This window comes from Pleurodeles waltl, chromosome 10 (assembly GCF_031143425.1).
Source record: "Pleurodeles waltl isolate 20211129_DDA chromosome 10, aPleWal1.hap1.20221129, whole genome shotgun sequence".
Classification (NCBI taxonomy): domain Eukaryota; kingdom Metazoa; phylum Chordata; class Amphibia; order Caudata; family Salamandridae; genus Pleurodeles; species Pleurodeles waltl.
The window spans coordinates 124,371,289-124,386,166 of record NC_090449.1 but is presented as its reverse complement, the minus strand read 5'-3'; positions in this window follow the sequence as shown (position 1 = coordinate 124,386,166).

Genomic DNA, 14,878 nt, shown 5'->3' with positions numbered 1-14,878 from the left:
GTATTTCGGGTTTTGGGATTTCCTCATTCTCCACAGCCGTTCTGAGGAGTACTCCCTGTAAAAGTAGTAACATTGGATAGGCCTGAGTGTGGATGGTATGGCTAGTGAACGGACCACCATTTTTGCCTCTTGGCACTGATCATCTTCTATTTCATCCAGATCTTGCTCCGAGGTCCACCTTGCTTTTTTATTTACTTTTTTCTACAATTATATATCTCTTTCTAAATTCAAGCTATTCCAAGAGTACAATGTGGTAGAGATTTTTGTTTGCTCCCAGGAGAGCAGAAACTTGAAAATCCTGGTACTTAGAGAACATAAACAAGGAACCCTATATGCGAGCAGCATTCCGGAAACAGCGGCCAACTCGGTTCCTTGCTACTCACCACCCAACCACAGCAGAATCACCACTTGCCATACAAAGCCCAATAGAAGAATAATGGGATTTTTAGTTTAATGAAGCACTACATACACAACTCTTTGGCCGGGCAAAAATGTGTCCCATTCACTAGTGTTTAGTGATCCCGTGTCCTCTGCAGGCATGTGTTCACCAGAACCTCTGGTAGACAAAGTAGTCTCTCCTTTAAAAATCATACTAAAGGACTTGCTCTCACAACGCCAGCTCGAGTGTCCCTATTTTGTTATGTTACTAGCATGGTCATCGTGGACTTCTGAGGTCCTCCTGATGTCTCTCTCCCTTTCTCAGATTCCTCTCCATAGCAGCCACTCAACACCTCCTGCACATAATAACCTATCAGAATTTCCCAGCACACAATCAGTCTCAGCATTAACCACCCTTTTTCTCTTGTGCATAGGAGGCACATTTTACAGACATTCATCCAATATTCACCTCTAGCAGCTCATTCCATTTTAGTAATGCAATGTCCCTTCTTACACTCTTTCATGTGTCACAAATCAGAATTATTTCTGACAAAATAGACCAGTCACTCCGCAAATCAGCCCAGGGTTCATATCATGACACAACCCACTCTTCTAGTAAGAGAACACATTTTCGGATATAAACCCCAAAGCAGTTTGGCTGGCCATAACAGTCCATTGTTACTGTTCATAACAATACAGTACATACATTCACATGCAGGTAAGATTTAAGCAACTGTAAGTCCATCAAGGGACAGACTTGGAGTCCTGCATAGATTTTGAACAAATTACTATTGCTTATAAAATTATAGACAATATATTAGCAAAAAATGAGGGACTTTATCAACTTTCCTAGTTAGGTTGAAGCCTACCAGACAGCGCACCTGTCTGGTTATCAAGAGACATCTTGGGTACTTTCCGAAAGTTTCTCTGTGAATGCATTCAGTCCATTGTTTACCATTGGCTTTTAGGTTTGTAACTCACATTTGCTTGATTTCTTTGTGCATGTTTTGTTTTAAACTGCCTGACAGTGTTTGTTGCTTCTGTGGAGTATAACCTGTTTACCATTGTTCCTTGTATTCTTCCACAAGTGCTCACTTTGGGTAAATAGGCCTTTAAATGTTATTCTTATATTGTCACATTTGCTGTGCATTCAAAGACAGAGGTCAAATGTCAAGCTTTGTCTTCCAATGGAGCTTGGTGCTCACTTTCCTTTTACTGACTTCAAAGTGAGAGGAATTATGTGACAATCTTGCTGGATACTAGGGGCTAGAAAAGAAAGGGTTTCTCCTAGCACATAACAAAATTCAAATGTCTGTAAATGAACTCGCAAATATTTCACAACATATCAGAATTAAGGAAGCACAAATGAAGCATGTTGATTTGTAATTCTGAAGTATGATGGAAATAAATATTATAGTAGGGTCAAAACAAATCCATACACTAGATGATGCCATTTCCACACATTATCAATTATGCGCTGAAAGTTTTATCAGTAAAACTGCATAGGCAATTGTAATGATCATTTCAATTGAGGTTGTGTTGTCTTCAATGGCAGTGCGCTACCATATCTTGCATACTCCACCTTATACCACTCCATTTTATGGCACTCTATTCTACTGTATGCCACTCCACTGTATGTCACCCAAATCTATGACACTCTGCTCTATGACACTCAACTGTACAGTACTCTATCCCACTCCACACTACAACACTCTACTCTACAACACAACACTGTGTGCCATTCTACGTCACTTCACTGTATGCCACTCCACTGTATGCCACTCCACTCTACGACACTCTACACTATGCCACCTCACTCTATGACTTTACTCTATGCCATTTAACTCTACAACAGTCCACTCTGCAACACGCCACTCTGTGACACTCCACTCTACAAGACTGTATGCTGGTCTATGCCACTCCAATTTATGACACTCCACGCCACTTTACTCCACTCTATGACACCTTACTCCATTCTATGCTACACCACTCCACTCTATGGCACGCCACTCTGTGACACTTTACTCCAATCTACACCTAGCCACTCTACGACACTCCACTCCACGCCCCATCATTCTACTCTGACACTCTCCTCCACCCCACTCTATGACCCTCTACTTCACTCTATGCCGCTCCATGACACTCTACTCCACTCTATGCCACTGCACTCTATGACACTCTATTCCACTTCACTCTAAACCACTTAGCCCACTCTACACCACTCCACACTATGACTCTGCGGTGGGGTGGAGTGCCACATGGCCTGCATTACGGAGGGGCCTAGCCTATGGAAGTCGCCCTGGCCTAGGGAAACCCACAGCCCTCCTCCCACACTTAGACCCCTCAACTGCGCGCAAAGTCACCAGAATGATTGTGTACTCACCCTCTTGTGTCTGCTGTGATGCCCTCAAGCGCCCATCCAACTCAGGGTAGGCCACCGCCAGGATCCTGAACATCAGGGGGGTCATGGGGCGACGGGGACCCCTCCCACGTTGGGAGGCCATCCCCAGCTGAGCCTCCGCCGTCTTCTTGCTCCAGCGGCGAATGTCCTCCCATCTTTTACGGCAGTGGGTGCCCCGTCTCTGGTGGACCCCCAGGGTCCGGACGTCCTTGGCGATGGCACGACAAAATCTTCTTCTTCTGGTGGGCGCTGACCTACATGACATGCACAGGGGAAGAAGAGAAGTCATTAGCAAGAGCACCGTCGAAGTGAGTGGCCCCCATCCCTGCCCTTGCCATGTGGCACATGCATTCACAGTCCTTCATGTTCACTGCACTCTGCCCCATTCCCTCTTACAACCAGCCCTCTCCATCCAGGCATAGCCCATACAGCGTGCTCCCTGTGTACTTACCTGTTGGTCTGGAGGACCGTAGAGTACTGTGTACTGGGGGAGGACCCCGTCCACAAGCTTCTCCAACTCCTGAGCAGTGAAGGCAGGGGCCCTTTTCCCAGACGCAGCAGCCATTGTCTCATCCAGACCGAGGTCACAGCAGCACTTGCAGTGTAGGTCCTCTCCTGTCGAAGATCAGGTATCAAGTGATTGAACAGCTAGAAAATGACGGTCACGTTCGCGGCGGTGACGTCCGCGGTGGTGCGCCTCATCACCGCCGGCGCACTTCATCATTGGCTCCTGGGACCCATAGGGTCCAATGTTAACCAATGCAGCTTTGCGCCGAGGTCTTCGACCGCCTACCGCGACGGTGTACAACGCCAGCGCAGTAACCTCACATCCCACTGTCCCAGTTTAGAGGTCAGGCAGCCGCCATTTCAGGGGCCCACATGGCTTAATTTACAACTGCGTCACACATACCTGGTCCTACACTCGACACACATACAGGAAGATTTTGTCTTTGGTGTCGTGTTCTGTGTATCTGTGGGTACATACCTGGGATTGTGGTGACTCTGTGGTCGCTGTTGTCCTTCCTAGGCACCGACAGCTTGGACATTTGAGAAGATGGTGGAATCCTCCGGTGTACCGACCGCTGGTGGACCTGTTGACAATGGAGGAGCGACATTTACTCATCACCTACAGGTTTGACCGTGCCACAATCCTGGAACTGTGTACCCAGTGGGAGCCAGACCTGATGTCACCAATCCGCCATCCCACAGGAATCCCCCCTCAAGTGCAGGTGCTGTCAGTGCTCCATTTCTTTGCAAGTGGATCGTTTCAGACAACAGTGGCCATGGCATCAGGGATGTCCCAGCCTATGTTTTCCAACGTGTTGTCCAGAGTGTTGTCTGCCCTGCTGAAACACGTAAGGAGCTACATCGTTTTCCCTCAGGTGGAGGATTTGCCTACAATGAAAGGTGACTTCTATGCCCTTGGACATATCCCCAACATCATAGGTGCTATTGATGGGACCCATGTAGCTCTGGTCCCCCCCCACAGGAGTGAACAGGTGTGCAGGAACCGGAAGAGTTATCATTCCATGAATGTACAGATGTTATGTTTGGCAGACCAGTACATCTCCCAGGTAAATGCTATGTTCACTGGATCAGTGCATGACGCCTACATCCTGCGCAATAGCAGCATCCCTCATATGATGGGTCAACTCCAGAGGCACCGGGTGTGGCTATTGGGGGACTCTGGTTACCCCAACCTGTCCTGGCTATTGACCCCAGTGAGGAATCCCAGGACCAGGGCAGAAGAACGCTACAATGAGGCCCATGGGCGGACTAGGAGGGTGATCGAACGCACCTTCGGCCTCCTGAAGGCCAGGTTCAGGTGCCTGCATATGACAGGTGGTTCCCTATTCTACTCACCAAGGAAGGTGTGCCAGATCATCATCGCCTGCTCGATGCTTCACAATCTTGCTTTGCGACTCCAGGTGCCTTTTCTGCAGGAGGATGGTCCAGATGGCGGTGTTGTGGCAGCTGTGGAGCCTGTGGAGCCTGTGGACAGTGATGAGGAGGACGCTGAGGAAGAAGACATAGACAACAGGGAGTCAGTCATACGGCAATATTTCCAGTAACACACAGGTGAGAACAGATTTCTTTTTACCATTACATTCACTTTCACACTTCTACCTCTAACCTGTCTGTCATTTCATAGCAGTATTTGGTCACTGAGTTGTACCTTTCCATTACGGTCTCACAGGTGTGGTTAGCAACGTGTGTCATCTGCTTGCATCCTTCAAGGACTTTTGATGTGTGACATAGGTATGTTGGCTATAAAAATGGAAAGCATGTTGACACTGTCATTGATTATACATATTTACCAAATCACAGACTGACTCCAGATTGTTTTGTGGTTCAAGGGTGTTTATTTCAGTGCTCAAAAATGGAGGGGGATAGTGATATGGTGATGGGGGACGGTGGAGGAATGTCCATGGCAGAGTCCAGTCCATTAGTCACACAGGTGCACTGACCATATGGGCATAGGACGTGGAGATGGGGCAGTTCCAATCGGGACAGGGTAACAAAGTGAGACAGTGGGAGGACAATCAGGGTGGTCTCATTTCCTGGCGGGGGTCTTGCCATCTTGCTCTGTCCTGTTCCTGGTTCTCAGGGACCGCTTGCGGGGTGGTTGTCCGTCTGCAGGGGGTGGGGTGCTGGTGTGGTGGTCCTGTGGCGGGGCGTCCTGTCCACTAGCGCCGGCGGAGGTGGTGGGCAGTTCATCGTCCATGCTAGTGTCAGGGGCCCCTTGGAGTGCCACGGTGTCCCTCATGGTCTTTTGTATGTCCTTCAGCACCCCTACGATGGTGCCCAGGGCGGAGCTGATGGTTCTGAGCTCCTCCCTGAACCCCAAATACAGTTCGTCCTGCAGGCGCTGGGTCTCCTGAAACTTGGCCAGTACCGTCGCCATCGTCTCCTGGGAGTGGTGGTATGCTCCCATGATGCAGGAGAGGGCCTCGTGGAGGGTGGGTTCCCTTGGCCTGTCCGCCCCCTGTCGCACAGCAGCCCTCCCAGTTCCCCTGTGTTCCTGTGCCTCCGTCCCCTGGACCGTGTGCCCACTACCACTGCCCCCAGGTCCCTGTTGTTGTTGGGGTGGTGGGTTACCCTGGGTTCCCTGTAGTGGTGGACACACCGCTGATTTACGTGTCCTGGGTACGGAGGTATGGGCCTGCTGGGTGGGTGCTGTGCTGGTGTTACCAGAGGGTGGAAGGTCAGTGTTGGGCTGTGCCTGTGCAAGGGGAACCGACTGTCCCGAGGCCCCCGATGGTCCGGGCTGGTCATCAGGATCCAGTAGTGCAGAGCTGCTGTCATCACTGTGGGCCTCTTCTGTGGGTGGAGTGGAGTTGTCTGGACCCTCCGGTGTGGTGACGTTCCGTAGTGGCCCTGCAGGGATATAAGAGCATGATTAGTGCATGTGTGTGAGTAATGGTGTGCAATGGGTGGGTGTTTGTGTACCCCAGTGCAAGCATTCCTGTGTGTGGGTTTGTGTGATGATGGTTAGGGGGTTGTTATGGGTATGTGCAGTAAGCATGCTTTGGTGAGGGCTGACCATGCTTTGTTTTTCCATGCGGGGCTTGGTGTTGGGATGTGTGGTTTGTGTTATGAGTACATTAGTGAGGAGCTGGAGTGATAGGGGAGGGGGTGAGGGTGGGGGTGTGTGATGGCATGCAGCAGGTAGGGTGGGGGATATAATAGTTGAGATTTAACTTACCAGTGTCCATTCCTCCACCGACTCCTCCGAGGCCCTCTGGATGCATGATGGTCAAGACTTGCTCCTCCCATGTTGTTAGTTGTGGGGGAGGAGGTGGGGGTCCGCCGCCAGTCCGCTGTACCGCGATGTTGTGCCTGGATACCACTGAACGCACCTTTCCCCGTAGGTCGTTCCACCTCTTCCTGATGTCCTCCTGATTTCTTGGATGCTGTCCCACTGCGTTGACCCTGTCCACGATTATTTGCCATAGCTCCACCTTCCTGGCTATGGATGTGTGCTGCACCTGTGAGCCAAATAGCTGTGGCTCTACCCGTAGGATTTCCTCCACCATGACCTTGAGCTCCTCCTCTGTGTCTTTGGCGTGACATGAGGTGGTGTGGGTGATGTGTGGGGTGGTGTAAGTGTTGATGTGTGTGGTGATGTGTAGTGGGGTGTGGTGTATTGTGCGTGTAATGTTGTGTGGGTGATGGTGTGGTGTGCCTCTGTATGGTGGGGTTGTCTATTGCTGTGCTCTCTCTGTCGCCTTCGTCTCTAATTTTTGGTCGTAGGGGTTTGTGGGTGATGTGGGGGTGTGTTTTATATTGTGTTGGGTGTGTGGGAGTGGTGTGTGTATGTGTATCAGGTGTGTGTATTTGGAATTGTCCAATGTGGCGGTGTTTTGGAGATGTGTGTGTATTTTGAGCGCGGCGGTGTGTACCGCCAATGGAATACCGCAGTTAAAAGACCGCCGTGTGGATTCGTGTGTCGTGATAGCATGGGCGTGTTTCTGTTGGCGTGACGGTGGAGGTTTTGTTTTCGCCAGTTTATCACTGACCTTTGGTGTGGCGGTCTTGTGTGGGTGTCTGAATTTCAGCGGATTCCGAGCTGTGGGTCATAATAGCTGTGGCGGAATTCCGCGGCGGTGTTTTGGCGGTCTTCTGCACGGCGTTAAGCGCCTTTTACCACCAATGTTGTAATGAGGGCCTTAATGTTTCACAGCACATCCTTACTTCAAATGCTTGTATTGGTAAGCATGGCAAATGGTTTCATTCTTGCTTTGATCTCCTCAAAGTCCAGTCAACACCGAGTAATCATAGACTTCACAGTCATTACACACTCCTTGAGTTCATAAACAGATGTCATTATCCTTATCTATTTCATTGGTCAGAACTCTTTTATGCTTCTTAATCTCAAGGCAGATAAACGTTGAGTTTTCTTGTAGTCTGTCATCGCAGTCCCCTAACACAATGTCCCTCAAGCCAAGTAACCGATATGGACAGATAAGTCCAACAATATGCACTCCCATGTTCCTGATGGAGAAGGGGGTGGGATTTGCACCATGCACACCCTTTGGAGCAAACTTCAGTAATCAAGCTGCACTGGAGGGGTTTATGGCTACTGCCTGGAAATTTATTACCTTGAACATACAGGGATTGGGCTTCCCTGAAAAACTGAGGAGGGTATACTCCTATCTCGAGTGTTATGGGGTGTCGTTGGCATTCCTGCAGGAAACACACTTGAGATGGGGCAGGGACAGATATTTGTGACCTCCTATTCCAGGTATGCTGGGGGAGGGGGCCTGATTTGGGTGGCACCCGGAGTCCCTTTTGTGGCCAAGTGAATCAAACTGGATCTAAATGGGAGATTTGTAATTGTTTCAGGAGCATAAGATGTAAGAGACATATGCCTGGTGAATGTGTATGCTCCCACTGTGGCCGATGCGGACTTCTTTTGGTCAGTAATGAGTGCAGCTGCTGATCATATAAGCTCTGAGGTCCTCCTGGCTGGGGATTTAAATTGTATTTTGGATTTTGGTCTGGATTATCTCCCCCTTAAGACGAACACCAAACCAGTGATGATACGTGCTCTTAAAGGGATCATGACTGGCATGGGACTCCGGGATGTGTGGAGGGTGAGATTCCCAGGAGGCAGGGTGTATTCCTGTATTCCTGCTTTGTATCTGCCACTGGGGCACACAGTATCTATCAGATCATTCACCCTTACTGGTATCTATTTGAATGTCTAGGGGAACACAAAGGGTGCCTTTGTGTCGAATGCGGGCGGAGGCACTGTCAGATACGGTGTTCACAGAAGTTGTGGCAGAGGTCCTACAGCACTATTTCATCGAGAATTGGGGGAGTGCGACTGCAGGAGCAGTAGAATGGGATGCTATGAAGGTGTTGTTGCGTGGCGAATGTGGGTTGAAACATCACCTTTCTAGATCCCTAGATGTCCTGGAAAAGAGGCTTGGCGATCTGGAGAAGGGTATGCCTGAGCAGCCTTGGAGCTACTCGAGTAGAAAGAATGTAAGTGAGAGTTGCTGAAGATATGGGATCACTTAGACAAATTAATGTGCACCAGTTACAGGAAGAAACTCCACATGGAGGGCGATAAGGCTAGCAGACTACTTGCAACACTTCTCCGGAATGACACTCACGGTCCCCCAATGGTGGGAGGCAACGATGTATGGGTGCAAATAATACACATGCACCAAGGCATTACAGAAGCTTTTGCCACACAACTGAGGAATGCTTGTGCAACGCCACTGAGCAATGCTGCACAGGAGTGGGAAGCATATTTAGCAGGCCAGAGGATGGCCTCCTTAACATGAGAGGAAAGTGATAACATAGACGCCTCCTTGACTAGAGAGGAGATAATGGTAGCAATACGGGCCTTGAAGACCACTAAGGCCCCGAGCAGAGATGGCTTGCCGGCAGAATTTTACCAACATAGGGTGAGGATGATGGCAGACCGACTGCTGGAAGTATACATGTGGGAAGGGGCTGCTTTCTGCCTCCATGAGGAAGGCACTTATAGTTATGCTGCCAAAACCAGATAAGGATGCAACAGAAGTAACATCATATTGCCCCTTCGTGATCCTCAATGTAGATGTGGAGATCCTTAGTAAAGTACTGGCATCCAGACTTCTGGCACACATACTGCAGTTGGTCCAGGAGGACCAATGCAGATTTATCCAGCGTAGGAAGACCCTTTGCAACTTATGCAGACTATCTCTGGTCATGCATGCAATCAACCCAGAGGAAGGCCCATATGCGCTGGCACTCCTTGACATCAAACAGGTGCTTGATTCCCTGTCATGGGAATAATTATGGAAGGTGCTGCGGAAGGTAGGCATTGGAGATTGCTTTCTGCAATGGGTCCAATTGTTCTACAGAGACCCGACTGTGAGAGTACGAGTGGGTGGAATGGTGTTGAGGAGGTTTTCTTTACACTGAGGAGCCAGGAAGGGATGCCCTCTGTCCCCCATGCTATTCGCACTAGTAATGGAGCTACTGGCTTGTTGCTTCGGGATTTCCTGTGGGACTGGGGGATAGAGATTGGAGATAATACACATGTGGTCTCCCTGTATGCCAATGATGCCTTGATTTATCTGTGGCAGCCCTTAAATTCAGTCCCTATCATGCTAGCCCTCTTCGCTGAGTTCGGCGAGGTGTCCCGTCTTCATGTCAACTGCTCTTAATCTAAACTGATCTTATTGGGAGAATGGACTGGTAGACAGGCCTCAGATCCTCCTAGACTAGATCTCCCCTTGGAACGATGAATGTCCAGTATCTAGGGATTAGTCCAACACACAGGGGCCTGAGTTTGAGGTGGCCAATACAGGGAGAGTATTCAAAGGATTAAAGCTGTCAATAACATTTAGGAACACACTACATCTGTCCTTAATGGGGAAGCCGGCATTAATTAAAATGATAATCCTACCCAGATGTCTTTACAGATTCCATGGGATCCTATTTGCAATTTCTAGAAAGCACTTCTTGGAGCTAGATAAGATGATTATTGAACTCCTGTGGGCCACTTGAGGAAGTGGGTAAGCCTGTCTACTCTTAAACGCACATGGTGGGGGGTTGGGCTAGAATTCCAAAATCTGGAGCTCTACTACTTTGCAGCGCAACTGCAAAAAGCAGTGCACTGATTGTTTGATCATGATACTTGGGAAACCAGATTAGTGAGGGGCACCTGTGATGGCATCCCATTGCTGGAATTACTAATGGTGGGTGCAAGACTTCCAACTTCAATGCCATACATAGTTATACAGGTCTGCAGGACCTGAGAAAGAGTGGTGATGTTGGTTCTACATAGGGCCCCGTTCTGCCTGACATGTCTTTTTGGGCACTTTGCCCATTCTCTCCCAAAGCACCAACAATGTCGGTGGACAGATGGCTGGAGGGAGGCTGGGACATCTTGGTGGACCCGTACCCTGACAACCCCTTTATCACTATGACTGACACCGAAGAAACATTCAACTTGGGGACAGGTAAATTCCTCCAGTATGCGAAAATAGTGGCAACAGCCTGTGGAATTTGGCCCACATTCCCCGAAGCCCCCACCCAGAGTCTCAGATGATGTGGGGCTCTGCTTAGTTTAGCAGGGGGGTCGACGGCTAATCTCACACATCTACAGTGCACTGAGAGAGGACCTTCCAAGGGCAGACCTCCCGACACATAATAAATGGCAAGTGCTGGGGAAACCCCTGACAGCCAAGGAATAGGAGGGAATCCACCATGGCTGAAGACCACTTCTTCAAAAGCAAGATTTAAATGAGTCCAATTTAATATAATTCACTGGGTTTACGCTACTCCTTTCACACTACGTGCAATACACGCTGCACGTCCCTCTTCTTGTCCCCGGTGGACTGAGTTAAATGCCGGCTTTCTACATATGATGGGGGACTGCACTTGGTTGGATGGTTAGTGGGAGAAAGTGCTTAAGGCCCTTAACAGGACCAACAGTTGGTCCACATACAGAGAGATGCAACAGTGTGTGTTAGGTGGGATCCCTGTGAAAAAGAAAAAGAAATTGAGCAGAAAATGTATTTTACTGGGGCTCATATTGGCCAAGTGAAAGACAGCCATTAGGTGTTTATCCCCAGTAATTCCTACATTTGATGAATGGTTGCGGGATATGACTGAATGGGCATATTCAGAGGAATGCCATATGTGCAAAACACCAAGGGACAACAGACTTGCAGATCACTTGCAGGCATGGGCAGCGATGCTCTCCAAATTGTTGGACCCCGCTAATGCACTACCCCCCTGAAATGGATTGTGGAAATGGACTGGAGAATATGCACTGATTTTCTGGAAGGTGGACTAATATACACATTGTTTCCTATAACTGTTATGCACACTGTATCCTTATTTTGCCTTAGCACTTTATGCAAAGCAATATCTGTTGTTCTATGCTAACACATGAGGAAAGTAGATTGTAACTGTGGGGTAGGGAGGCAGGATTATACAAGTCTCTGTAATTCAGGACATTATCCGGTACGGTTGTAACAGCATGCCATTATAGTTCCATGTATTGGACAAATGCCAACAAATACCTATACACAAAAACAAAAAGCTGCACTGGAATGGATGGACCTTTCTTTCCAAGTGAGGCCTCACATTAGCAGTTCAATAACATACCAATAACACTGATCCATATTTTACTCCAGAAGGGTGACAGGGAGTAGTAGATTAGCAAACCATAAATGTTTTATTGACAGGTTAACAGATTTACAAACTAAAATCATTCAAGTTAGCTATAAATCAATAACCACCTTATGTGGGGGAGGTTGGTACAATCCAAAACAATTCTGAAACAGCAAACACAAAGCCAAGTTATTTAAGGGTTCTCTTGGTCAAATCAGGAAAGATACAGTTCCCCTGAAGGGAAATTTCCTAACGCTAGGCTAACGTTTCAAGTGAGGTCTGGGAGGTTTGGACCATATACGTCAGCAAATGAAGCCTCTAAGCAGAACTAAATGAAGGTTCCGATCAGGCAATGGGGAAATAAATTGGCTTTAGAGTTTAACTCTACGAGTAACAATAAAATAAGCATACAGTCTCGAGAGTGAGGCAGCGGGGCATCTGCATTCAAAGGTGGACAGGAACAACCTGAATGTGGCTTCTTTAGCAACCCATAGTTTAACATACAATTTCTAATGAGAAATACAACACCCTACGGTTCCTAAGAAGCAGCAATCAATCAAAATCTAACGCAGGAACCAATCAAAATCTAACGTTCGATGGTAAGGTGTCCACGTTTTCCTTCACAGGCATCACACAACCACGCTCACAGCTGCATGGCATCAGACGATATCTTGCAGTGGTTGAAAAATTGTGGTCAGACTGTCCTGGACACAGGAGCTCGAAATCAGCTAAAATGTTACAGTGAAACTATCAAAAGTGCATTCTCATAAGATTAAAACAACTGAAAGCATTTATTATTGAAACTGCTGCAGTTAGAATGGCTTTTGAAACAAGAATAAAGAAAAAGATAGCACACAAAAGCCAAAACTAGGTTTTCGATGTTAACAAGAATGTTCAGACTGAGGCCTATATTAACTATGGCTAAATTAACATGAACACATTTTAACTATGGTGAGATCAACTATAACGTGAGAATCACAGACTATGGCAAATCTTAACATAAAACATAAAATCACACTTAGATATAAGTATGCAATGGATATATGTATGGATATATATGAGATAGATATACAGATATATATATAAAGCTATATGGATGTACATAGATGTATACAAATGTGTGTATATGTGTGTGTGTGTGTGCAAATTCAGTGAAAAAAACAAATGTTAGAGGGACGTTATAGTTAGGTTCTGAATTTACACGCACAAACCTTAGAAATTATAAAGTTATAGATAGAGTTATCTCGAGTAATTATAACTCGTCCCCTAAGGTAATTATAACTTGCAACCCCCCATGCACAGTTTGTTCCTCAATAATTTTACGGCAAATGTTACATTGATATTATAAATTATGTTATGAAAGTAATATTACTGATGTAATGTGTTGGGTAATTAGCACTGCTTGGTGAGGGCATGAGTTATAGTTACCTTAGGGCGCAAGTTTTATAATTGACAGAGTGTCTATCAGTTGAATCTGAAAACTATGATTTCAATGAGTTAATGGTGTCACTGGATGGACGCCTCAGGTGGTGGTGGGTATCATCTGCCTACAGCTACAATAAAATGCTTGTCTCTGAATTTAGAGCCAGATGTACAACCCACAGTTTTGCGACTCGCAATTTGTGGCTCATTTGCGAGTCGCAAAACCATATGTACAACAGTGTACCTCACACTGTTTGCGATTCCCAATGGGGTCACAAATGACCTACCTCATTAATATTCATGAGGCAGGTTGCAATTTGTGACCCCATTGGGAATGGGTGCAGTCACAGAGATTGTGGCCTGCTGGTGACAGCAGACCACCATGTCTGTGACTGCGTTTAAATAAAGCAGTTTTTTTTGTTTGTTTTTTAAATGCAGCCCATTTTCCTTAAAGGAAAACGGGATGCATTTCAAAATCAAAAATTAAAAGTTTTCTTTTCATTTTTTTGAGCCTGCTCTGAAAAAATATTTTCGTTACCATTTACAAAAGGGAAGGGGTCCCATGGGGACCCCCTCCCGTTTGCAAAAGGGGTTTCCACCAATTTGAAATTGGTGCTAACTGCGATTGTTTTGTGACCGCATTCACTGTCACAAAACAATCATACATCGCACTGCAACTCGCAATTAGGAAGAGAAGGGAGATTACTGAATCGCAAAATTGGGTTTGTACAGCGCCAAATGCTTTTTTCTCATCTCAAACGGCCCGATTCTGTGATTCGGGCCATATGTGACAAAAAAAAACTTTGTACATGTGGCCCTTAGTTCTTACACAGGTTGCATGTATAGATTGAAAAACATCCTGCATGCTTTACACTCATAGCCTAAGGGGAGTAGGGCAAACAATAACAGCAGGCTTTGCTATCCCCCATCAAGCCCATTCAGTTATTCCAACTACATCAATTTTCATCTCTTTTTCCCTTTTACACAACAATGTCGCTATCGAAAGAGGCCTGGAGAATGTTATTTTCATCCTTACATGCATAGGAGATGCCTGCTCACCGAGCCAATGTTTTGTAAAATGTGCTTGCCCATAAAAAATAAGAATAGGTCCTGCACTGACAGCCCCCTTCCATCATTTACTGAGCCAGACCTTCCCAATTAATGCATATTTGCCCAGTCCTACAAATAAGCCTCAACAGCAACTGCTGAACGCCGATATTCAAATGGTTATGGGATTAATGAAACTACTGCAGTTAGCATGGCTTTTGAAAGAAGAATAAAGATAAAGATAGCACTCAACAGTCTAAAGTACATTTTCGATGTTAGCAAGAATGTTCAGACTGAGGCCTATGTTAAACTATGGGTAACTTAATATGAACACATATTAACTATGGACAGGTCAACTATAACGTGAGAATCACAGACTATGACCAATCTTAACATAAAGCATAAAATCACACTTAGATGTAAGTATGCAATGGATATATATATATATATATATATATATATACACTTATGGCTATATATATACATGTGTATATATATATAGCCATA